General features: G+C 35.3%; 1 protein-coding gene across 1 annotated transcript in view; it reads right to left on the bottom strand.

Moving 5' to 3' along the window:
- IL1RAPL1 (interleukin 1 receptor accessory protein like 1) overlaps positions 1-24,064 on the bottom strand; it is a 338,817-nt gene that overhangs the window by 181,852 nt on the left and 132,901 nt on the right. The window lies entirely within an intron of this gene.

A 24,064-nucleotide genomic window follows, 5' to 3' on the forward strand; every position in this document is an offset into this window, starting at 1 on the left:
AATGAAGATCACATTAGATTGTTTCTTGTTCAGATTCTGTAATTGGGAAACACACCTCTCTCTTTGGTTAAAATTTTCTTTAAAGAACCCTTCCTTTATGTTTCTTGGGAAACAGAAGTGGTTGGAAAAAGCTTACTGTATGAAGTAAGTAAATTAATGCTTACTAGATCAGCATATTAGTCTATATATGTTTCTTTTGCAAGAAATACTATTTATTTGCAGAATCTCTACCATTGCAAATTTACAACAAATATATTGGTCGATTCCTCTTCATAATTAAATATCTTAGGCCAGAGGAAGTGTAAATCTAGGAACAGGTTATCTAAATTTCTAGAAAGAAAGTGACTTGCTTGAAAAGTGCTAAAAAACACAATTTTACAGGAAATTAGACTCTTTCCCAATGGAAAAGAAATCTACAATTTAGAGTGTGTAATAATTCATTTTGCTTACAAATACTCTTTACTTCTGGTCTATATGGCTGACTTTGCATGTTCAAAGTGCCTAACCTGCTACGCTGCAGACATGAAGAAAAATAAAGAAAATAGTTGCCACTTTAGCCAGGAAATAACAAAAGCAAAATAATTTGAACTTAAAAATTTAGAAATGCAGCAACATGATGAAAATTGAAATGTTTCAATTAGGAAATAGAGAAAGAAAAAGATTGAATGAGATATATTGCAGCTTTCACAGATGTCAAATTAAATTATAAAGGGAATAAGAAAAGTTTTTTATCATGAGAAAATCCTCGTTCTTATTCTGATTGGAAGATATTTCCTTAGAAATACTTCAGTCGCATGGCTTCTGTGTTCAGTTTTGACAACAAGGAGGAAATTTTCAGTCCACAAACAGCTGTGGAAAGCAGCTATTACATTATCAGTCTCCTTTAGACAGAGAAAGAAAACAAATAAAAGTTATTATCCTGCAGTATTAGTCACATCTTTGTTATGCAGTGCACTGTACTGTGTCCAGGAACACTGGACAATAAAGACCAGCATCTCCATTCAATAATCTTAAATACTCAGCAATCAAATAGGCTCTATGTTACTATTAAAATTTAGGGAGTAAACATAAGGACTCAACAACTCCCCAGACAGGTCAGCAAGCCTGTGTTCAGGGAAGAAGATTTTCTGAGACAAACAATAGACTCTATCTTCTGCTTCTGTATTACATTCTGAAACAAAGTCAGATAAACCAAGAAAGAATGAAGTCAAAAATATATATATATATTGCTTACACTTTTCCTACACTTTAAATAAAAATACATATACATTATAGCAAGCATGATTTTATAAATGTTTTATATTCATAGAGAACACAACATTTGAGCACTGAGGAAAACTGGGCACTATCATATACAGTCATAAGACGCGTCAAAAGCATAAAGAATAATCCAACGTTTTCTTTCAGAATTGGGTATATCTCAGTTATCCATAGTCACAATATTTGACGTTTTCTTCCATGTAACTTCTCCCACAGAAGATCCAGAAATTTCCTGTATCAGAAATTTAGTTTACTTAGAACACTTGGTGGCACATAGAGAAGCTTTCTTCTATATTGCATTGTACTACCATCCAGCTCAAACTGGTATGATTTTTTACTATTATAAGTGATAGTCACTTAAATTTCAAAAGCTGTCACAGGTCCTTCTCATGACTGGGTCATAACATATAACCCTGGGAAGTAACGCTGAAAGTGTTCCTGATGATCAGTGCCAAAAGTAAGTAATGGATTTTTTTAAATACACTAAAAAAGAAAAAGATAATTATTAAAACTATCACTTTTTGGAAGTAACATGTTTATGGTGTTCCTCTGCTTCCTTCCTCTCTGCTCAGCTTCCTTGTTAGTCTAATACAAACTCCAAGCCTCATTATAGTGTTTAGAGCTGATCACTGTGGAACTCACAATAGGAGGTAGTATAACAAAGAATGGGTGCCTCAGCTAGAGTGGTGACAAGCTTAATAGGCTGTAAGGCACTAACTTTGATTAATCTTTGAGTGGAATAATCACAAACTGCAAATGTAGAAACCAGCAAAACGAAGGCTCAAAAGAAAGTAAAAAACAAGCAAACAAACAAACAAACAAACAAAACCACAAAACACTCCAGAATAAAGGAAATTTGAAAGTACTTTCTGTACTTAGGAATATGCATAATTTTCAAGCATACTCACTGATAGAAAGAGAATGAGAAAGAGAAGCAAATCTCTCCCAAATTCACTTTGTGTAAGGAAGAGTGGAGGAAACTATGACAACATCACATTCTGCTGAAATGGCTGCTTCATGTATAAATACAAATCTTCAAGTTCTTGCAGCAGTTTTGATTCTCCCCTCTCATTACTTTGATAGTTATTTTGATAGAATCAAATTTACCAAATACTTGTGGGTTCCAAAACTAATTCCACAAATACATATTTATTCTTCATAAATATATAAAAACATTCATCAATATGCTACAAAATAAGTATTGTTCAGCCAGACTACTTTCTTCCGATAAATTTGAAAGGAATATATTTCATTTATGACAGAAACAGAAAAACAAGCAAAGAAACATACATGCAGTATGAAACATGCATACAGTATGAAACCAGATATATCATTCCTTGCTTGAGTTCTGGGAAAACAGCTAACTTTCAAGTACTAGTGGATTCAAGCTATCAGAAATCAGTAAGCAGGAAAATGGAAAAAAAATGTGGTGTGGAAGAAGCCTGGAGCCATGCCATGGTCATTTCTTTCTGGAAAATACATCACGCTAAGAAGCGATGTGAAGGCAAAAGGCATCACAGTGAATGTATGTCCCTTGATGTATGCACCTCTTTTCTGCCTCCCATCAGCCTTTTTTCAAGGAAAAGGTGAAAAACGGGGAGAATTAGCTTTAATACATACTCCAAACCAAACATATACACACAAAAAATGTAGTGCAAGAAAAAGCAAACAAATTTATGATTGTATAGTAAATTGTGCTAGAAAGCCATCGTGTAGTTTTCCAAAAACACGTTTCACAAACAAATTTTGTAGAGATATTAAAAGCAGGCTCACATAAGTCTTTTAGAACAGAAAGTGTTGCTGAAAAATATATAACTTTTGCATATACTTTTTGCCTTATCCATATATTAATCAGAATGCCTCAGGAATATGTGGCTATTTCAAAGAGAATTTCTAAGAATGTAGTCTGTGAAATCTCAGAATCGAATCACAGAATCACAGAATGTTTGAGGCTGGAAAGGACATCTGGAGCTTTTGTAAAACGTTTTTTTGACTGTTAAACTTCTTGTAAAGAAAATAATGGCTAATTTCTCCTCCAAGTGTTGACATTTTTCAACAAAATACTGACATACTAAAAGCTGCTTGTGACTGATAGAATAGCTGAGCATTGGCAGTGGACTTAGGAAAACCTAAAATATGTTTTTAATCTCAAGAATAACTTCTTACAAGAGAATTCCATAATTTTACAAATTATGTGAGAAAAAATAATTTGAAATTAAGAACAGTCAGATATTCTGAAATCATTTGCATGCATGTTAGCATTTTCATTATTGCAAATGCACCTTAAGATGCATTTACTATAACGGATTTACCTCATTTGTAGGCATTTCTATTTTTGTACTGTTCTCTACAAATTGTTTTCTTCACAGGTCTGCAGATATGTTTTAACTTATCCTTTCCACACCCTGTCTATATATTTAATTATCTATAATGTGCATCTTCTGCTGTTTATGTTTTGGAAATATGCAAATGGAAAAAGACAGGGGCTGAACACAGAAAAGACAGACAGGTTGTGGTAATTGGTAAGATAAATAACAAAAAGATAAATTCTTAAATAAAGAATGTCAGATGCGGTTAACAACAACACCACATTTTTGTAATATTGGTTTGCTAAAAGTTGGGCAATTAATAGACATATCTTAATGATCTCTAATGAAAGTAAAAAATTCAAGGAAATTAAATAGACTGAGATGGAAAAAAAAAAGAAAGTCTATTAGCAGAAAGAACAGTTGTTCTTTGAAAAGAGATAATTAAAATGTGCAAAATCCCCCTCATCCTATCTGCTGAAAAATACTTGCTTATAGAAGTATTAAAGTACTCTGACATAAGGTAACCACTTAAATTGATTCTTTTATCTTTTTCTTCTGCTCAGCACTTTTGTCTGTATCCATCTGTATATTTGTTTACATCCAACCCTTTAAATATTCACAGCAGTCTATATTGAACTCCTCAGCATAAATCATTTCTACAGATTTTTAAAGTGGATCAGTTTGCAAGACCTACAGCCTCACATATTCTTCCTTAGGCAGACCTGGAGGTTACTGAAATACGAGTGCCTACAACTTCACTGCCACTTTACCAGGAGCAAGCTCTGCCTCTGGACCAGTTGGTCCAGCCTAAGACCATTCTCACAATATTTTAACCGATGCAAACCCAGTAACGTGGTCTGGTTTTTCTCTGTATTATCTGCAGGTAACAGGTCAGCTGCGCAAGTTACCTCTTCACCATGGATTTGCTCTTAAGTAAGCTTGTTACTTCACTAAGAATGGAAGTCCAAGGTCCCAGAACAAAATGAAAAGGGAAATAAAAAGTTAGGAAATATCAATGCACACTCAAAACTTTATCTATTGTGCTATAATGCTATATGCGGAGGTGTGGAGGAAGAGAAAAGTTTTAAAACCACCCCAGTGGTTTGTCTGACCTTAGCCTTTTTTCGCTGTTTTTTTTTTTTGATTGGTTAGTGTGTGTGTGCGCGCATGCGCATGCGCACTAGGCATCATTGGCTTAGGTATTTTGCAAAAGAACTACAAAACAAGGGGAAACAATGCTTAGCTGAAATTTGAAGTGAAAAAGAATCACCAAGAGATACAAATTTCCTAAAACTGAAAAACAATGGGCACATAACTTTGAAAAAAATAAAATCCTAGCTTGAGCTCGTAGTGAAACTGTGGGAAATACCATGTGGACTTTACCTACAGGTTGCTGGATCTCTTTGTTCAAACAATTAACATAAGTACAGTTTTGCAATCTGATTTAATTAGCTATAATCATACAGAACTACTTTAAGTTGGGCATCAGAGATATACAACATATTTTCAAGTACATGTATGATTATTTTGAAAATGAATGTAATAGTAGCATTCACTAGCCCAAGGGCAATTACAGTTATGAGAAGTGCGTGTTTGGTAAAAGGTTACAATTTGATGTCTTGCACTTGCCTGAAATAGTCCTGTCATTGAACAGTCTCTAACAACTGAAGTGTATTTTTAACAACCATGATTTAGTAATTAAACTTTAGAACTAGTTTCAAGTGATTCTGAATATTTGAATAGTGAGAATTTAAAATACATTATCTTGAAACAAATGATACATTCAACTTTTCAACTTGTTTTTACTTTTGTACTCAATCCATTTATACCTTTACTTATAGGCTCATTGCTGAATAAAGTATGCCAATTTTATGAAACAGTAATGATATGATAATGATAATTTCTTAAAGCCATGTGAATTGCTAAGAATTTTTTTTAATGACCCTTTCAAAATTACATTAATCTTCAAGTTTCTTCCCACTGTCTCCTGATTAATTCACTTGCATTTTGCTAGAGGCTACTTACACAGAGCCTTTGCCTTCAGCTGAAAGGCTAGGGAAGCTACTTTCAGTGTAGTTCACATCACATCAATCAAGCACCAGCATTCAACCTCCATCCTGCCACTGTATATTAGTGCCCTGGTTCCTGAAGCCAGGGTTCTCTGCCAGAAACCAGTTTTCTGGTATGCATTGCAACACATTACAGATGTAGAGGATGTAACGTAATTAGTCACTTTAACATTTGCTGCCAGCAACTTGTCAAACTGCATTTGGGGAGAGAGGAAGGGAAATAGTATAGAAATTGAGAGAAATCTTAAAGAAGATGATTATGAAGATAATTAGCTTTAAGCATCATATGCCTCAAGAAGGAAGTGGAATGCAAATGGCAACTAAACAGTCTCCTCTTTGAAAAACATGCAGAAAGTGACAATGCATAAAGTTGCATTGTTCATATAGTTCATTTAATGAATTAACCACAAGAAACCAACCAAACTCACTTGATGCGCAAAGTATGTTTGTGGGAGGGAGGACAGGGGAAGAGAGATAATGATAAGATGGCATCAAAGTGATGAAGCATCTCTGCTACATGGTTACTTGTAATAGGTTTTGCAAACTCTGCAGGAAACAATAAGCTTATTAGAAGATAGTTTAATTGCTTGGGATTTTTCCCTTTTGATTTATGAACAGAAAACCAAATGATATGCCAAATTTAAAGAAGTCACAACAAGCTGTTAGCGAAAAGTTCTGTGATCTAGACGTATACTGAAAAAGAATGTTTTCTCTTTTGTTGACTACACATACAGGTGAAATATAATGTAGAGCCGTGTTTAATACCAAGGCACAGTACGCATATTTGGAAAGACAATGTATCTTAACTGTACAAATATGAAAAAGAGAAGAAAGAGAATTCATTTAGAGAATTTACAGAGGAAAAAAAAAGAATAATAATAAATGGAATTGACACCGTTCTGAATTAAAAGTCTGTTATTGTAAATCACATATGGTGACCTATGTCACTGTTTCAAGGACTTTGTATAATCTGTTTCACCTCCTCCATCATCTCTCTTTCCAGACTTGTAACGAGTATACTGAACACCACCTGCTTCCTAACAAAAAGTTTAAATACTTTCAAACTTCTGTTTTGATGAAAACTCATAACTTTCATTTTCCTTTAGGAAAATAACTCATCACTATCTGAAGCACCTCTGTAGTAGTACTAAATCCTAAATATATCAAACATTAAATATATAAAATGATTTATCTTGTGCACAAAAAAAAACAAAATAGGGCAAAATATGTATTAAAACATACTTTAAAGCCTATCAGCAATTGCCCACATCTTTTATTTTTTTCAATGAGGATTTTCACACAAAGGAAGAAGCTTTTCTTGGTAGCAAAACTATCTGGGGATTTTGCTTACATCTATGCTTTCTGAAATAGAATCAAACTGTAGGTTATTTGCTATTAAGCTAATACATCTATGTGATTTTGTCTATGGTATTTACTGATTCATAGAAACACTGTAACAAATATTAACCTTCTACTTCCCTCTGTGCTATCCTGTAGGTAAAAATAAGATACGGAAAAGTATTCAAGTTTCTTATAAGTGATAATGACTTCTGAATGCTTTATAACCTACACACACACACACACACACAAGCAGTGATTAGAGTCAATGTGCTTCTTATTTATGTACAATTTATGTAGGGCCACATAAATGAGGTCAAGTTTGTGAGCAATACAGGAACATAAGAATGCTACATCAAATACGTTATTCAACTTCTTTATGTTACATCGAAACATCTGAACTCAGCTGGAAAGGCTGGAAGTGAAGCTGTTCCAAATTTTGTTTATTTGAATTAAAATTAAAAAAAAAAAAAGTTGAAGTTTGTCTACATTTGAAACTTTTCCTTACTACTATTTACTTTATTGAACAAGAATGCAAGATAAACTTACACATTTTAATAGTCAGAGAACAAATTTCAAATTGCATAACTAATTCACATTAAAGAATAGTGAAAGATGTGATTCTCCAATCTTCATCAGATAATTAATTTTAAGACAAATTAATCTTCTCCAAATAAATTTTGAATATAACAAATATTAGCACATTAGCCTCACTTTTTTGGTAGTCAAGTTATGATCTTGAGCATGAGGTCGCCTTTCTTCTGTTGCTCAGAGAAAAAAGAAAAAGTTGCCAGTAAAGAGTTTCGTCCTTCTAGGAAAAACAAAACAATAAATAATACTAATTATATTGTTTCTAAAGCTGAAATGTCAAAGCTTATCAGAGTGCTGCTTATCAGTATTAAAACTTAGGACTTATTTTCATAGGCACAGCAGATAAAAATGCCAATTGTAGAAGGAAGTCAAAGCAAATAAGCGACAGAATAGCAAAGAAGTGAAAAATCCTAATACGCTTCCCATTCCACACAATATCCCTGCACCACATTAGTTTTGAAAACTATAGCAATGACACTGCTAGAAAATTTGACTTGTTTGATTTGAAAAATTTGACAGCACTTGTACATACATATGTTCTTGGAGCACACTGCAAACTTAGTACTAAACCTACAGATGTTTTCAATCTCCTTAGTAATGAGCATGTGATTATTTAATGAAAAGGACTCATGAATCCTTAACAAAGACAACTTTTTAGTACTTCATTTATTTTACTGCTAGATAATTGGAAAAATACAAGTTTATTTCCCAAACAATGTCTTATCTAGATTTTGGGAGCTCTGTTAGTGAAATGTAGATCTTTTTTTTTTTTTTTTTTTTTTTTTTTTTTTTTTTTTTTTGGAGAGGCACTAGTTTAGGTGAGAATACGAAGAACTTAAAAAAAACACAAAAAAAAACCTTTTTGTCCAAATGCTGGGAGCACCCTTCATTTTGAACAGTGGTGAAGTGAAGACCAGAAGTAATCATAACAGAAATGTGTAGGCATACAAAACAGCTGCTAGAATGGACATTTCAAGAGACAGATGTCACAAAGGGGTAACTGTCAGGGTCTGAAAGATGGTTAAATAAGAGTTCTAAGACTAGCATGGATTTCTATCATCAGCCACAGTTTTTGAAATACAATCACTATAGGTATTAACTGTCTGTCATAAGGATGAGCAGGAATCTGTGAAGACTTTTTCTACTTTTTCTTATATAATATATATAAACATACACATATATGTAGATATATGTATATATGTTCAAAAACATACTGAAACTGCTCTGGATTAAATGTTAATCAATGGATACTCAGCACTTTTGACCTTGTGACAAAGTTCATTTTTAAAACATCACTTTTCCTTCGAAAGAAGATTATGCATGTAACCGAGGCAGGGATACCCAGCACAAGAATCCTTCAACACATACTTCTTTACAAATTTTCCTCATTGCATTACCGTCCCTTGAAATAAACATGCTACTAAAGTATAAGCTTACTTTTAGAAGAGAAGATAAAGAACATGATCTGTATTGCAATTCTGAAATAACATGTGATAATGAATCAAATGTAAACAGCAACAAAAACAGTCACTCCTCTAACAGCCTGAAATCATAAATGCTAAAAGTGTTATGTGTTCTGATTCATGACAATGAATTTCATCAGGAATATAAAAAGGTCATTCAAATATTAAACATGCTACTATTTCACTGAATACAGCCTCAACTAAAAACACATTGCTAAAACTCTATCTCTACTTTGTAATCCTAAAATGGCTTCTGAGCTGCCTAGTGCCCCTGATGTTTCCTGTTGAAAAAAATAATGCTAAATCACGGTAGCTTAGTTTCCTTCTCTTCTGCCTAAACGACAGCTAAATATTATGAGATTTGCAATGACTATATAAACATGACAGAAGGAAATTATGCTTTTAATTATGGGGAGTTATTTGTAACTGAGATGTAGCTAATCCATACTGAGGTACACCTTGCTCCTCCAGGAGGAGTGGGATAAGCAATCTCTTAGATGGTTCAGTCCCCACAGACTGACCACAGGTCACACTGTATAAATAGGAATTAAATATACTGCGGGCTAAGGAACCTTGTTCCAAGTCTTATAGGATGACAATATTCAAAACAGAACATGATGCAATAGATGCCTGGTGGCAGGAGCTGAACTGGTGTCTTGTTGCCTTGAGTCCCACAGCCCTTTCTACCCAAAGGCTACAGGCTCTCCATGTGCATTTGAAAAGGTCAGCTGCCTTTGTAGATGTGAACAGGTTTACCTGGAGAGGGTGGCCACACAGACCTGAAGTGTTCTATTGACCAGGCTTAATTGTCCCATCCTATCTCAGGCAGAAGACTAATTTCTAATCAAAATCACACAGTATTAAAGTTTTAAAAGGTTAAACAGATCAGCTTGAGTAGCTTTAACTTGATGAGACATTCTTCAGATCATTATGACCTCATCAAAAATTCAGGGAGCATTTTACTGTCATTCACTGATCAACAGGTTGGGCTAGAGACAATACCAAGTGTCTCGAATACAATTTTCCTTGATTGCTTTCAAATTTGTTCCCATACACTACACACAGACCATATTCATTTAATCAGTTCATTAATGTCAACAACCTTTGATCTTTGCTATGCATTATAAATTATTAAAAGTATATTTGTTAGCGAAACCTTTGTCTTTAAATGTCTTTTAACAATGTCTTTAAATGATTCAGAATACCTAAAAGAAGAGTATGATGTTTTTATAAACTTTACCGTACAGACTGAATTTTTACACTACTCTGTCCTGTATCAGTGTGGCTGATAACCATTGCCGGGGTAACCAAAATGTTTCATAAAGCTTAAAAGAATTCCTATATGAGAACTTCATGATAACAATTTTACATTTTTTTAATCCAAAAAGTCAATCAAATCTAAGCAAGAAGTTTATATGTGTATACCTATTTATCAACATATTGAAATATAATATGCCTTGCAAAATTACATAGGTCAATATATTTTTAAAAAAATATAGGTAGCTAAAAAAATTATTTGCAAGAAATCTAGATTTTCCAATGACGTTAGAATTACTATTTTTTGTCTCATTTAGTACAATAGGAACATATTTATAATTAGTTCAAAACTGTCTTCCACTATTGGTCATAGGCAGTTAATAGTACACACATTATACAATGATATTTGATAAATCATAGAATCATAGAATCATATAGGTTGGAAAAGACCTCTAAGATCATCTTTTCCAATCTTTAACTTAGCACTGCCAAGTCCACCAAATGGTTGCTCAGTTTGTCAGCAATCATACTGACAGTCTGTTTTTTTTTTTTTTTTTTTTTTTTAGGTTATCACAAAATTATTTAAGTATGCAGTACCAAACCAAATGGGATGAAGATATATGTCTTTGCTGCAAACACTTAGATACCCATCACTTTGCTACTTAATGTGTTTCCAGTTGGAAAGAAAATAATAATAATAATTTGATGTAAAGCTGGCTAGCTCAATAAGTCATGAAATTCATCATCTAACATTTCCTATTGGAGTAATTTCAGACTCATAGCTACGATGAATAAAGGAATAGACTAGTTACAGCTTCATTTTCAATTTGATTTTAGTAAATATGAAAGGCACATGCACATTTTCAAAAACACTTTCCTGTTTCATAAATTGTTTAATATATATTCTAAACTTCAAAAAGCTAATCTTATTTTAAAAAAATAGTGAAATAACATATATATTGCATATAAGACTGAGCATGATAGCTCAAAACAGCCTTGCATTTATTATTATGTTATGCTTACAGCTGTAATAGCACACATCCTGTAAAGCATGTGGAATCCATTATATGCATTTCTTTTATATCCCATACAACGTACTCTCTACTTCCAATAATACATTCATGAATGTAGTATGTTCAGTTTCAAAATCATAAACATCAAGGCATAGTCATTTATATTAATACTCAAATAAATACAATTAAAAATTCAGTGTCATACAGTGGTTAGAGATTATCTTATCAAATAACATGCACTGTTATTATGCGTATAGAAACAAGCTGAATCAAACAAAATAAGGAAATCCCATTGAATGAACAACCAGTGTTCCAACTGCTTGAATAATATTAAAAATATATTTTTGTCATGTTTTCAGTTCTTCCTTGTTCCACTTCTCCTTGTTCTAGTCTGATGAGAAGTGGGGGAAAGCTTGTTCTTAAAGGATTTCCACAACCATGATGCAAAAACGGTGTTTTAGAATAACGTTCAAAAACAATTTAGACGCATATCAAACGAGAAAGTTATCTGAACTCTGTGAAAAGCACCCTAATAATGATTTCTAGATAAGCAATAACTTATAACGTTGTACATATGAATACAAAAAGTTTTGTTTTGTTTTGTTTTGTTTTGTTTTTTTTTCTGAAGTCATCACTGCTGTCAGCAAGAGTGTTACATGCTATTTCAGCGATGTGGTTTTCATGACTTCATGCTCTAAAATGATCAGGTATAATGAAATATAATAATCAGCATAATGAAAAGTTGGAGTATTGCAAAATTATGACTCATTTAAAGACCAATAAGCTGAAATCACATCCTCATGCATGGCAACCATATCTAGAGATTTTCAGTATATTTTGCTTGTAAAGAACCACTGCTGTGTAATGTTAGGAGTCTAATATAAGCAGGCTCCCTGGATATTCATTAATTACCATATATGTAAATAGGAAATGAGAAGCATTTAAGAATATGGCTATCTACTATTTCCTGTTAGAAACCCACAGAAATTCCCCTCCAAAGTAGACATGGATGGCTCTTGCCTCATGACCTCCAGTTAAAATTTCCCAGCCACCAAATTGTGAAACCAGTGAAACCTTTGTCCACTTCAGAACATTGTTTTCCAGGGTGTGTCTTCCATCAGACAAGACATTAAGAACAAGCTTTTCTGAACTTGCTCCCTCCATTCATGTTCACTAACTGTGCAAGAAGTTTCAGTTCTTAATATGAACACTCAATCTTGATGTCAGTGCTTAGGGCCTATTCTTAGGTGCAGAAACATCTGAAATAGCTACTCCAGTCAGCTCTACATTGTGTTTGTCAGAGCCTGATGTTGGTAAAGCACCTTCTTCTCAACTCCTCTGCTAAACAGAAATGAAACATAGCCCTCCAGATTAGTTCCTTCTCAAATCATTCAAGCAAAGTATCTTCAAACAGTCTAACTCAGAAAATCAAACAATTAAAAGAATAGAGAAAACAAAAGCCAATCTAAATCAAGCTTTCTTCAGGGAAGAAGAAATGTTACAGATACAGAAACAAACAAACAAACATAACTTTTTGTTTGTTTGTTTCTTTTTCAGAAATGGGTTAATGACAAGAGGATTACAAGCTTTATTTTAGAAGCAAAAACATTTAACAGATTATATATTGTTAAATCAATATATATATATATCTTATGCTAGGAAGCAAAGTGTTGCTGGGTGACTCAACACATTCTCACCACATTTGTGTAATGTTACTCTGTAAAAGTACTCTGCTAATTAGTTAATGATTGTGAAGTATTTTTAAGTGTCATGAAAGAGCCAATTACCAATATAGTTATATTATTATTTTATGAACCACTTAAAATGCACAACATTTTTTCATTGTCAAAAATTCTCTAGTGGTTTAATTTTTAGATTCTGGTTTGCAATCGGAAAATGACAGAAAAAGAAGTCCCTCTGAAAACCAAGGAACAGCATTCTTCTCTGACTACTCACACAAGATCTGATGATGCTTTTCTGTTTATATTTGCTTAACCAGTCTATTGTAATAGACACGTTTGAAGGAGAATAGTGTCCTTATATATACCATATCTAGATTATACACAACAATGAAACAGAGGGAATTCAAGCTCTAAATGTCATCCTGCTAGAAACAGATTTCTCACTTGTACAACTAACCAGCATGAAAACATGAATTATTAAATATTCTTTCCTATAATTCCCAAAATAATTGATTTCTCCTACACACTGGTAGCTGTACTCTTAGCAAAATATCACTTGTATTAGACTCCTGACAGTGTAAAACCATCTTTGACCACATGATTTCATGTATCTGAAATGATCTACAGTTGTACTGTACTAACACCTTTGAAAAATCAGATGATTTGCACTTAGAGGGATGCTACTGTTAGCCCATAGAATCATAGAATTATTAAGGTTGGAAAAGACCTAAAAGATCATCTGGTCCAACTATCACCCTACTACTAATGTCACCCACTAAACCATGTCCCTAAGCACCATGTCCAACCTTTCATTAAATACCCCCAGGGACCGTTACTCCATCACTTATCTGGACAACCCGTTCCAACGCCTGACTACTCCTTCTGAGAAGAAATGTCTCCTAATTTCCAACCTAGACCTCCCCTGGTGCAACTTGAGGCCATTTCCTCTAGTCCTATCACTAGTTATCTGCAATAAGAGGCCGACCGCCAGCTCCCCACACCTTTCTTTCAGGTAGCTGTAGAGATCAACAAGGTCTCCCTTGAGCCTTCTCTTCTCCAGACTGAACAACCCCAGTTCCCTCAGCTGTTCCTCACAGGACTTGTGTTCCAGGCCCTTCGCCAGCTTCGTAGCCCTTCTCTGGACACTCTCCAAGGCCTCAATGTCCTTCTTGTAGTGAGGAGCCCAAAGCTGAACACAGTACTTGAGGTGCAGCCTCACCAGAGCAGAATACAAGGAGACGATCACCTCCCTGGTCCTGCTGGCTACACTATTCCTGACAGAAGCCAGGATGCCGTTGGTCCTCTTGGCCACCTGGGCACACTGCCAGCTCATGTTCAGGTGAGCATCAATCAGCAGCCCCAGATCCTTTTCCTCTGCATGGCTTTCGAGCCACTCTCCCCCAGGCCTGTATTGTTGCATGGGCTTGTTGTGGCAAGTGCAGGACCTGGCACTTAGCCATGTTGAACCTCATCCCATTGGCCTCTGCCCATTGACCCATCCTCTCTAGGTCCCTCTGCAGGGCCTTCCTACCCTCCGTCCGATCGACACGTCCCCCCAACTTGGTGTCATCTGCAAACCTACTGAGGGTGCACTCAATTCCCTCATCCAAAACATCAAAAAAGATATTAAAGAGGATGGTCCCCAACACTGACCCTTGGGGAACACCACAGGTGACCGGTCGCCAGCTGGATTTCACTCTGTTCACCACCACTCTCTGGGCCCGGCCGTCCAGCCCATTTTTAACCCAGCAAAGAATATACCTGTCCAAGCCATGGGATGCCAGATTCTCCAGGAGAAGACTATGGGAGACCGTGCCAAAGGCCTTGCTGAAGTCTAGGTAGACTACGTCAACAGCCTTTCCCTCATCTACCAGGCAGGTCAGCCGGTCATAGAAAGAGATGAGGTTGTTCAGGCAGGACTTGCCTTTCATGAACCCATGCTGACTGGGCCTGATCCCCTGGTTGTCCCACATATGCTGTGTGATTGCATTCAAGGTGACCTGTTGCACAGATGTATTCAAGATGACCTGTTCCATGCTGCTGTAGAGCTACTTCCAATACCTTCTTTCCTGGTCCTCTCATAACATTTCCCAAAGCCCAAGACATGTTTCTTTCCAATTTCTGAAGAACTTTTTCTAAAAGACTTAGATTCGTAGTTTGATCCATAACAAAAATGTTCAGTAATCCTCTCTGTTTGGAAAGCTGGATATAAAATATTCTTTAAAGGGGATCATTCACTGTATGAACATTTCATTATTCTCCTCCCAGACAAGAGTAAAACCGTAAATACCACACCAACAGCTTCCTGACATTTTTACAACTTAAAGGCATATTTAAGCTCCATCCAGAAGATAGAAACATAGACATTACAAAAACTAAGAAAAGAAATGGTCAAATATTGGCTTTCAAAATCTAATTAGTTTTTTGTTTGTTTGTTTGTTTGTTTGTTTTTTCCTTTAATTTAGTTAAGGCTTTAATATAGGTTGTGATTTTTATGGAGAAAGGACATCTAACAATAATATTTCCAGACAAGTGCCATAACTGAAGATGTTTTATTAGAGAAAAGTATGTAATTTCCTGTTTCCTACTCAAATGATGAAATCACTCCCACCAACTTCTAAGACTTTTCTGAAAGTTTGGGAAAATTACTAAATGATATTTTTTTCCCATGCAGTTTCTCCCTTATTAAGAAGAAGTGGCGCTCTGTGGGACAGCTGTTTTAAGGCATACATGAAATAAACCAAATTACTTACATTTTCTTGAAGTGTTTAGTGGTCAGTATAAATTCTATAATATAACTACAGTCATTGTACTGCCAGGTTTACAATGAAGAAAAATGCATTATAAGTACTTAATTAAATAATTTTGCTTTTTTTTTTTTTTTCTTCAGTGCAGGAATAGCATTTCTTTAGTTGCTTAAAAAATAATTGGCAGTTGATTTAGAAATTGACATAAATGATTTGGAACAATGAGATATGAATTGAAACTAATAATTTTGAGGTCGAAGATGAAGACTTTTATATAGCATCATTGCTGAATTTCTTCATGTAAAAATAATACTAAAAATAGGATATATAGCAAGTATACATCTTAACCTCCTCTGACAGATTAATATTTTTTCTGTTACAGCTTACAGTGACAGGAGTTTGTTTCATGAACCACATATTCTGTTTGCTCAAAGCCAATACAACTTGTCAGTTGATGTCTTCTAGATGCAGCTGTCTCCTACATCAGATACTCAATAAATCATATGAAGCATTTTCAGAGTGCAGTATTCATTCTCTGGACATTTTGTAGAAAAAAAAATAGTGATTTCTGAATTGTATTTGTAGCTCTCTGATGCAAATGAGTGTTAAATAGATTTTGTACAGTTTTTCGTATTTACTTGGATTATAGCTATTGATACCTACTCTGAATTAATAGAGCCAGAAGACACATGATAGCTGCTTGTAAAATTCGTCACTGAGACAGGTATTTCAACTGTACCAGCATCCTGTTGGTTGTTCATCAGTGATGAATATTCTTAAGTAAATGTAATGCTGCAAGACCAGTATAAAGGTAGCAGAAGAAATTCTACACAGCATTTTTACTGATAAAATGAATTATGTTTGCCCGTGTGACAGACATAATGGAAATATTACTTTTGTTTGCCATTTGTATCTGAATTTATTATTATTTTTTTAATTCAAGAACTTGCTGAATATTGCTTTTTTTTTTTTTTATTACATAACTTAAGCCAATTCACTGAATTCCAGCCTTTGAACGACTGAAGACAAATATGCATTAAACAAACAAACAAACAAGCAAAAATACAATTAGCATACTTTACAGTGGACCAATCTGTAAATAGAAGTCTCACCAATACTGTGCTGGATAAGATTATGTTGGCAATCTTATCATTTTTACTCATCATGAGTCACAGAGAAGATAAACAATAAAATAGAAACGTAAAGGACTGTCTCTGACATCGCAAAACCTAACCATAAGCTGCACTGCTCATGTAAAATGAATGGTGGAAAGATGAAAGATGAACAGTAAGCAAACAGCCAAACACAGTGAGACGGTAGAAGAATGTGTATAGTAGTTAAAAGTAGTTAAAAGTAGAGTAAAAAGGCTAGCTAGACACAAAAGGACTAAAACTGATCAGTGAATTCTACCCTAGCTGAGCTTCTAAAGGACATCAGACTTTCTGACAATCTGACATTCTGACCTATGCATTTCACTGAGAAAAAAAAAAAAAAAGGGGGGGTGGGGTGGGGAGGAGGGAGAACGTAAACAAACAAACAAACAAACAAACAAATACCACAAGAACAATCATTGCAAAAAGAAGTATCTAAGTATCTGAAATTCTAGATCTGAAATGTTTCCTGTGCTGTTCTCAGCTGTCTTGAAGGAGGTCAATTTTCACAGGATAATCAGTACAGAGAAGCAACATTTTAAAAGCTTTCTGAGACCTAAATCTTTTTGCCTGCATTGGCATTGGATTATATTTGCCGTGTCCAAAAATCCAATTTGCAAATGAAAGTAACATGCACAATTTTTTGAAGGCAATAAATCCACAAATATAAATGAACATAAATGAAATAAAGTTTGTTTGAGACCCTTCCTTTAAGAATATAGTGAGTGCTCTCACTCATGTAAAGGATGTTCATTTATGCTATAATTTTAAGATTCAAATACATCTCATAAGTGTATGTAGGTTCAGTTTAGTGACTTAGTTTTGGATTCTGTTGCAATCTGTATTCAGAACTACAGCATATCTGATGAATCAGGGAAGGTGCCAGTCCCAATTTTGTTCAGATCTTTTGATGTATTTTTCAGATCTTTGTGCATTTTTCTCCAAAAAGTGAGAAAAAAACAATACCATAAATAGATGACTTGCCATAATCTTATCATACAGTATGTGTTTCCTGCAGTGAAGGGGAGTGTTGGTGTTGTTGGTAGGGTTGCAGTAATAGAGAGTAAGATGCTTCAAACTACCTGAAAAAAGTTGTATTTCCTGACCGTCTATGCCCCTCCTCTCTAAAAGTCTGTGAAAGATGCCTTTCTAAAGGAGTGATATGCTCTTGTTCTCACTGTTTCCACTGAGGTGGTGTTAAGTATTTTACTGGATTTTTACTAGAATTGCTTATTAGAGATGGTAAAATAGCAGTAATGTAGTCAGTAATTGTTTAGCACATGTAAAATGGACAGCCATTAGGCTAATCTAATCTCAGAAGTACAGTATTTCATAAATATTCCACATTGCTTTTCATAATGATTACTTTATCGTTACTTCTTTTACTTCTGTCCTGGTTTCAGTTAGGACAGAGTTAATTTTCCTCCTAATAGCTGGCAGGGTGCTATGTTTTGGATTAGGATGAGAAGAGCGCTGATAACATGCTGATGTTTTAATTGTTGTAGAGCAGTGCTTACACCAAGCCAAGGACTCTTCAGCTTCTCGCTCTGTCCTGCTAGTGAGCAGGCTAGGGGTGCAGCAGGAGCTGGGAGGGGACAGACCCAGGACAGCTGACCCAAAGTGGCCAAAGGGGTATTCCATACCATCTGACGTCATGCTAAACAGTATATAGGGGTGGCTAGCCAGGGTGGGGGGCCGGCTGCTCGGGGATAGGCTGTGCATTGGTCAGTGGGTGGTGAGCAATTGCATTGTGCATCACTTGTTTCGTACACATTATTATTAGTAATACTATTATTATTATTATTATTGTTGTTGTTGTTGTTATTGTTATTGTTATTGTTATTATTATTTTCCTGTCTTAATAAACTGTCTTTATCTCAACTCACAGGCTTCACTTTCCCGTTTCTCTCCCCCATCCCAGAGAGGGAGGGGGGTGGGTGAGCAACGGCTGTGTGGTGTTTAGCTGCCAGCCAGGTTAAACCACAACAACTGCTTATCCTGGTTTCATTCTTTTGAAAGGGCTCTATTCAACATTCAGACTGGCACAGCAGTTTGCTCTCATCAGCTAAACCTGAATGTCACACACCTAGTCACACACATACAGAGGCCATTGTTCCTCTTACAGGTCTTTTTATGGAGCACTAAGAATGTCAGCGCATCTAGGTTATTTGGAGGTATTCTAAAAGCTAAGAACTAGTTGAATCTTAGTTTATAGAAATAACACTCCCACAGCATGTTCAAGATCTCTAAAAACATTAGTAGCGAAGCCATTGTGAATAACATTGTGGAAGAAGTTCCTCTGGAGTAGTAAGGTTAAATCAGGTTCCCACCATACACATTAGCCTGGTCAGCTCTAAAGGAGTCAGCTATGCTTGTACAGAGGAAGGAATGGTGTTTGCATATTGTTTTCCTTAGTGTGGGAGAAGGAGCAGTGAAGATTTTTGAGGACAGGAAAGAACATGGAAAGGTCTCAGACATGTCTTTTCTGGAGGTCTAAGGATGAGGCTCCCTAATTTGTTGCACTATGGGTGAAGTTTAAAATGCAAATAGAGTAATACCAAAGTTTTTTGGACCTAATATGTGTGTATAGGTTACGTAAGTATGTCAAGTTTCTGAAGATTCTGTAGCAAAACTCTTTTTTTTTTTTTTTTTTTAAAGTCGCTAATACTAGAGTGGAAAATATTTATTCCTGTGATATCTACTTAGTTATCATTTAATTATCATTTCCAAAGATGAGGCAAAGACAGTCAAATTTGTTCATCAGTTTTAGAGGAGAAACAAAGTAGATATTTAAAAACAGGTTCTTTAAAACCACCTCAACAACAGACTTACATAAAAAACTGTAAGGCTTTTCTCTAGAAAGGTTTTTAATGTTTGTTTTTAAGGATGTATCTATAAACTACAGATTAAAATAAATCAAAAAGATCCAACTCAGAACCTTTCTCAGAATTTATGCCTTTAGTCAAATTTATCTTTTAAAAGTGAAGAGAGGAAACTAGTTGGCCTAGACAAAGTGATCATTTCTTAAATAAATAGCTTATCTACACTCTGTAACTTTGAAGGAAATGGGACATCAGGAGAAAAGAGTTCATAAGAAATATGACCTTTTCTGAAAACGTGTTTCTAGGCAAAATGGTGATTAAGTTTGTTTCTAATTCAATTTCCAGTCTGTCTTTGATGCAAGAATAACGTGTAATTTCTTTACAATTTATCCATGAGGATCCTATGGAATTTTGTACTGTCCTGCATTTTTATTGTTTATTTTTTAGTCTATGCCAACTACAAAAGGAATGAGCCTGACTAGAATTATTGTTATAATAGCAACAGAAAAGAAATCCCACAAGTATTATGGTATATAGGAACTGCAGCACGAAGTAATCACTCTTTGTGCACATCTGTATACATGTATGTGTATGTCCTTTTGCCTCATGGAATCGAGATTTATTTTGCTTATTAAAAAAATCTATTTTAATTTACATTTATGAATTCACAAATTATTATAAAAACTAATGTTATCGGTGCAGTGCTCTCTAGCATTTTTTCCATCTGCAGCCTGTTCCTACAATTCTATAAAGATGAAGTCTTACAAGGGATTTGCAGGGAACAGAATGACTAATTTCAAAAGTGTAAGCAATGAACAAAGACTGACACCCTCACAACTCTGTGCTCCTGTTACAGATAAATAATAAAAAATTATGCTAGCAATTGATGGTGCTAGTATGACAAAAGTTTACCATTTAATAATCGTACTTCGATAGTATTTTTTTTTCATTGCAGTTTATCTAGATAAAACTGTGCTGTAAGTCTTCCCAGCTCCTGTAACATAAAACAACCTGTAACAATCTTTGCAATACAGAACCCTCAAATAATATATTTTAACATACGCATATAAGATACATCCTTTTCGAGTTACATTATCATATTATTAATAAAATACTACAGTCATGTTGCACTGTAATCAACCTTACTATGATGTGCTGCTGTTAAACAAAGTTATTATGCCTGCTTTGTTTGTTTCATCTCTGAAGTCAATTATACCATCAGGATACTTAAGTGCAGCCCACAATTGATCACAGCTTTCTACTCAGATTAAAGTAGTTGTAAGACCTGTGTGTGACTGGAATGGAAATCAGGGCTGGGGGGAAATATAATTTAGTAGAGTTTCTCTATTACAGTTAATGAAGTTGTTATCAAGAAATGTAATATTACACACATAACAGGTATTGGGGTGGGGGTGGGGGAGGGTGGTAATCAACTTCTGGAGCATTCCAAAATTTTCTTTTTACCAGAATTTAATGAGACTCCTATTATTTGCTTTCACAGATGCTGGAAACTGAAGAAAATCTTCATCTGTACATTTCCAAAAGAGTCAAGCTCAAGTTACATATCTTTTCAGAATATAGGCATATACTATAGGGTCGCCTAGAGGCACCAGTACTAGTTACAAGGTTTTGCATTGCATATTATCTCCTAAAGGTAGGCAAAATGGCAAATGTCAAATTACCCAAGATGATGCCTTGACTCCTAGGACCAAAGTAGCACTTTGATTATGTGCTGCATGGCAGTATGAAACTAGAAAAATCAGTGCCTGGTAAAATTATTGAGAAGGTTATTCTGGGAGTTATTGAAAAACACCTAAAGGACAACAATGCTGTCATTGGTCAGAACTGACATGGGTTCACTAGGGGAAGTTCATGTCTAACAAACAGTTTCCTTCTATGACAAGATCACCCAGCTATTTGACCAAAGGAAGCCAGTAGATGTAATCTTTCTGGATTTCAGTAAAGCTTTTGATAATGTATCTCACAGTATCCTTCTCGACAAAATGACTAGAATACAGTTAGATAAAACTATAATAAGATGGGTGAACAATTGGCTGACAGATTGGGCCCAGATGGTTCTTGTAAATGGGGTTACATTAGGCTGGTGACCTGTCACTAGTGGGGTTCCCCAGGGCTCCATTTTAGGACCAGTCCTCTTCAGTGCTTTCATAAATGATTTGGATGAAGGACTTGATTTTTTTTTGAGCAAGTTGATGGATGATACCAAATTGGGTGGAGCTGTTGACTCTGTCAAGGGTGGTGAGGCCTTACAGAGAGATCTTGACAAATTAGAGGGCTGGGCAATCACCAACAATTGTTTAACAAGAGCAAGTGTCGGATTCTGCACTTGGGAAGGGTCAAGCCTGGTTATACATACAGACTAGGGGACGAGATGCTGGAGAGCAGGCCTGCAGAAATGGATCTGGGGGTTTTGGTCAACAGCAAGCTGAGTATGAGCCAGTGGTGTGCCTTGGAGTTCAGGAGGGACAACTGAATCCTGGTGCGCATCAAACACAGCATTGCTAGCTGGCCAAGGGAAGTGACTGTCCAGCTCTGTTCTGTGCAGGTGCAGCCTCACCTTGAGTACTGTGTGCAGTTCTGGGCACCACAGTATAAGAAAGTTATAAAACAGAGAGTGTCCAAAGGAGGGCTACGAAGATGGTGAAGGGTCTGGAGGGCAAGACATATGTCAGGTGTCTGAAGTCACTTGGATTGTTCAGCCTGGAGAAGAGGAAACTGAGGGGAGATCTCATCACAGCCTTCAACTTCCTCATGAGCGGGAATGGAAGGGCAGGCGCTGATCTCTTCTCTCTGGTGACCAGAGATAGGACCCGAAGGAATGACTTGAAGCTGTGACAGAGGAGGTTCAGACTGGATATTAGGAAAAGATTCTTCACCAAGAGGGTGGTCGAGCACTGGAACAGGCTCCCCACCTGAGCCTGCATGAGTTCAAGAAGCGTTTGGACAACACTCTCAGACACATGGTATAATGTTTTGGGTGGTCCTTTGGGGACGCAGGAGTTGGACTCAATGATCCTTGTGGGTCCCTTCCAACTTAGATATTCTATGATTCTAGTGTTTGCAAGACAAAAACAGCAGTCTGATGTGTCCAGTGAGGGTGCTTCATTAAGATTCTGATGGAAACTTAATGAGATAAAGAATACGGAACCTCTGTAGCAGGATCAATGACTATCTACATGTTAGCTTAGACTGTATTCATCAATGAAGAAAGAAAAGTCCAAATGCAATGCTGTAGCTCCCCTTTGTAATGGTAATATGCAATTCATTCAGTTTTAGATCAACAATAAATTCCACGGATAAAAACTATCTAAGAAAATTAAGATAAGCATAGTATTAAGATTTATATAATCTTCAGTGAAATTAAAAAGATAACAAAATACTATGATATTTTTTCCTTACAAGAGAAATAGAAAATACAAAACATGGGTTCATATGAGTGTTTAAAAATATTTTTAAAGAACCTGAGATGACCTGAATTCTGTATGTTGCAAGCACTTCAGTAAATAAGTAAAGTCTCCCCTAAATAAAATTACTCATATACGTTTGGATGACATATGAACTTATGGACAAAGCAACAAACCTTTGTTTCCACTTACATTACTCATCCTATGTGTGTTTGAAAGTCCCTAATTGGCTAAATCAGCATATATTTTACATAAGCACAAGACATAGCATATGAGATTGATTGCTGCATTACTTCCTCTTTGTAACAACAAGATAAAATTAATACATAACTATGATTAGTTAGACAATTAAACAATTGTCTTATATTCATAAAATTGTTTTTTAGTGTCAAATATGTTAATTTTCCTTTCTGATGGTATTATCACAGGGCAGAATTAAGCTTAAATATATCTCCATTCCTTTAAGCACTTAGGTCTTTTTCACTTAATCTGACCAATGGAATTTCTCCATTTACAATTAGAATCCTACTAATTACTGCTTTACAGGGTTTTATTTTAATTCATGAGCAGTTCCATTCTTAACATAAAAAGGGAGATGGAGATGGTTCTTCACATACAGCCCAATAGCAGTCATAAGGAGTGTGGAAGGGTGAGAACTCCAAGTACTATGGCTGGAACAACTGGCATGAGCTGGAGCATATCAAGACCTCAGACCCCATCATGTTTATAACTGGACACTAGCTGTAAGAACAACTTTGTGTCTGAAAGTGCAACTAATTTCAGTGTAAATTCAGGTTTTTGCCCCTCAGTGCTGATGAACTTGCTATTGTTAAGTATTGGTATTGTATATAAGTATTGGTGTGTTGGAATCTAGACTGCTAATTAGAAAATATTTCGATTATTTTAGCAATGTAAATGGCATTTAAGAGCTTAAAAA

The sequence above is a fragment of the Cygnus atratus genome, chromosome 1, assembly GCF_013377495.2.
Source record: "Cygnus atratus isolate AKBS03 ecotype Queensland, Australia chromosome 1, CAtr_DNAZoo_HiC_assembly, whole genome shotgun sequence".
In the NCBI taxonomy this organism is placed as follows: Eukaryota; Metazoa; Chordata; class Aves; order Anseriformes; family Anatidae; genus Cygnus; species Cygnus atratus.